General features: G+C 40.4%; 1 pseudogene; it reads left to right on the top strand.

Moving 5' to 3' along the window:
* Positions 1–356: 356 nt before the first annotated feature.
* Positions 357–1,218, top strand: LOC100590867 (annotated as a pseudogene).
* Positions 1,219–3,749: the final 2,531 nt, after the last annotated feature.

Raw genomic sequence — 3,749 nt, 5'->3', positions numbered from 1 at the left:
CTTTTATGTGTTTTTTTCCTTCTGGCAACACCCAGTTCCTAGAAGTTTCGCAAGCATTTCTCACATATGCAAAGGTGAATGAAGGGGTAAACATCACCATCTGTTCTGTATTTTACTCCCCAGCAGGTATTTTTTTCCCCTTTTCTTTTCCCCTTTATGGTATATTATGGGGGAAACAGTTGGCCAATCGTCCAGCCAGAGTCACAGACACACTTTATGGACTTTGTCCAGTTTCCAGATTTAAATAAGAAAGAAAAAGAAACCGGTGTGATTCCATCCTGTGCAGCTGTTCTCTGGACCAGTAATCCTTTATCACCACCCACCTCCTCTCCCATCTAAGTGTGTGCCACCACCCTATGGAAGATTTGATGGACATGTACTTAAGCCTCCTAAGGCCCAGAACTATCTTTTCAGTTGTGAACTAAAGGCAACAAAGGTTGTCACTTTAAGGTGGGTAATGATACAAATGAGCGCCAGTTATCTTTAAGAACCACCAGTTTAGGGGCTGGTACAAAGGATGAATTGGACGTTGTTGAAGCAGAGATAATGAATAATGAAGGCAGTCCAATGACGGTAACACTGGCAACTTTGAAAACATCTGTACAGCCAACAGTTTCCCTTGGGGGCTTTGAAATAACACCACCCATGGTCTTACCATTGAAATATGTTTCAGGGCCAGTGCATATGAGTGGACAATACCTAGTAGCTGTGCAGGAAGCTGCAGAGTCAGAAGGCAAAGAGGATGAGGATGGGAAACTCTTAAGTATATCTGGAAATCGATCTGCCCCTGCAGGTGGTAGCAAGCTCCCACAGAGAAAAGTAAAACGTGCTGCTGACAAAGGATGATGATGATGAAGAAGGTGATAATGAGGATGATTTTGCTGAAGAGGAAACTGAAGAAAAATCTTCAGTGAAGAAATCTACAGGAGGTATTTCAACCCAAAATGCAAAACAACAAAACCAGAATGGAAAAGACTCAAAACCATCAACACAAGATTAAAAGGTCAAGAATCCTTCAAAGCATGAGAAAAAACTTTTAAAACACCAAAAGGACCTAGCTCTGTAGAAGACATTAAAGCAAAAATGCAAGCAAGAATAGATAAAGGTGGTTTTCTTCCCAAAGTGGAGGCCAAGTTCATCAATTTTGTGAAGAATTGCTTCCGGGTGACTGATTAGGAGGCTATTCGAGATCTCTGGCAGTGGAGGAAGCCTCTTTAAGAATAGTTTAAACACGTTGTTAAAATTTTTCATCTTACTTCATTTGTGTAACAGTTGATATCTGGCTGTCCTTTTTATAATGCAGAGTGAGAACTTTCTCTACCATGTTTGAGAAATGTCTGGACTCCATTGCCAAGAATGTGTTGTCTGAAACGCCTGTTTAGTATTTAAAGATAGAACTCTGCCCTTTGCTTGGCTTTAAGTATGTGTGAAATGTCACTATGGGACATAGTAGTAGCGATGGTCAGACACGGAAATGGTGAGAAGACAAAATAACATGTGGAATAAACCCAGTATTTGAAGAAAAAAGAAAAGATGTAGCTAATGTTTATTTCAGTGAGATTGGTGTTTAGGAAGGAACAGTTTGACACAGAAGGACTGGTGACAGGGAAGAGCGCAAAACCTTCTCTGGTACCAGTGGTCAGGGTATTCATAGTGACGGTTTCCTCTGCCCAGATGCTCTGGCCCCAGGCCTGGCAGGGTGGCCCTGAGCTGCCTAGCATGAGCTCCATTTGCTGAGACAGGCCTTGCCTGATCCCCAGTCTCCATCATCTTACTCTCTTGTATTACTGTCATGTGACTGCATGTGAATTTACCTTGTTCGTCTAATGTTTTAGACCGTTCACCTTTTTTTTTTTTTTTTTGAGATACAGTTTCACTCTTGTCACCCAGGCTGGAGTGCAACGGCACGATCTTGGCTCACTGCAACCTCTGCCTCCCAGATTCAAGGATTCTACTGCCTCAGCCGCCTGAGTAGCTGGGATTACAGGCATGCGCCACCATGCCCAGCAAATTTTTGTATTTTTAGTAGAGATGGGGTTTCACCATGTTGGCCAGGCTGGTCTCAAACTCCTGACTTCAGGTGATCCGCCTGCTTTGGCCTCCCACAGTGCTGGGATTACAGGCGTGAGTCACCATGCCTGGTCTAGACTGTCTATCTTTAACCCCACCTAGAATGTGGACCCCGTGAGAGCCAGGACCTCATTTATCTTGTTCCTTGTTGTATAGCAGTGCCTGGAAGAAGGCCTGTCATGAGTTGAGTAGACATTTTCATTTCACCAATAGTTTATAAGCTTTTTGCTCACCTAGAGCTATTAATCTCTGGGTTACCTCACTATCCCTTTTGTGCTGTCACAGTCCTTCCAACCCAGTGTAAGCAATTCATTCTATTAACTTTGTTTGAAATACCCAGAGTGGTTTCTGTTTTCATGACTCGACCTTGTCAAAGGGTGATGAGACCAACACTCAATATCTGGGGTGAGTGGGAAGTAAATTTATTGCTTATTATTGAAAGGGAGAGCTTTGTTAGGCACATTCTCTCTGAGCAGAACTTTCTGTTAATATTATTAAATAAGGCTCTGGGGAAGCATGGGTTTCAGGGATAGGAGGACATTTAGAGACATAAGTGTGTTAATATCTGTAGAAGCACTCTCTGAGACTTGTTGATTGGCACTCAGAGGCATGTTTATTGAAATGAGTCCATCCTGCCTGGTCGACTTGTAGAAGTGAGGATTGACACTGACTGGTTGGCTTGCAAAAGCAGTCACTGAGACAAGCTGTTGATCAATAGAACAGGTTTAAAATCAGTTTTGGTGACTTCTTGTTACCATGGTTATATAACAATCAGTCTTTCTAGATTACTGAACACTTACTTTGTTTTTGCGTTCAACCCTGACTGATAGACCTACCTTAGTCTAGGTTTGGACACTAGATCTTTTTCAAACTATGCCCCTTATTAACTTTGTGACATTTCTTGAATAAATCACTTAACTTTACTAAACTCCTCATTCATCAGATAGGGCTAATGCTGCCTACCTCTCAGATTATTCTGAGATTAAATATTATAATGATTGTGAACACTGTAAATTATAAAACATTCCGAAAGCGTAAAACACATTTGAAATCCTCTTAAAATTTGACAATATGCCAAAATGGTGTGGAAACTCTAAAGCACTATATAATTATGAATATTTATATTAACTTTTTTTTAGTATTTAGTATTGTTTTAGTGCTTATATTATTATCATGCCCTGGTCTTTAATTCTCAGCTGAAGTGTTTTTTTTTCCTCCAAGAAAGTATCCTTAACTACTCAAGTCTTTATTGATCTTCTTTTTTTCTGGGTTTTGATATTTATCATATTTACTGAAAAAATTAGCCCTTATACTTATTCTATCTTGATTATTCACTGTAATTTGTGGTTGTTGATCTTATCTCCCAACCCAGATTTTAGCTTACTTTAGGCAAGAATTTTGTCTTCTTTAACATCAATAAATACCAGAGCTGCAGAGCTCATGAGACCAAGGTCAATAAGTAATAGCACACGTACTCCTGCTCCATTGTGAACCTATAGAGACGTAGCTATGTTATTGAAGAGTGTTGTCTTCCTAAGTCCACACATTGCCTTAGGATTATTTCCATCATAGCACTCCAGGCAGCCACTATAAGTTCAGTGGTATTATACCTGAGATAAAACCTACCGGCTATGGTGGATCTATGCTAATCTTCTCATTTTCCGAAAGAGGAAATTAAG

The sequence above is a fragment of the Nomascus leucogenys genome, chromosome 6 (genome assembly GCF_006542625.1).
Source record: "Nomascus leucogenys isolate Asia chromosome 6, Asia_NLE_v1, whole genome shotgun sequence".
NCBI classification, from domain to species: domain Eukaryota; kingdom Metazoa; phylum Chordata; class Mammalia; order Primates; family Hylobatidae; genus Nomascus; species Nomascus leucogenys.
The sequence above is the reverse complement of the archived record's forward strand: the minus strand, read 5'-3'. Positions and strand labels throughout refer to the sequence as shown.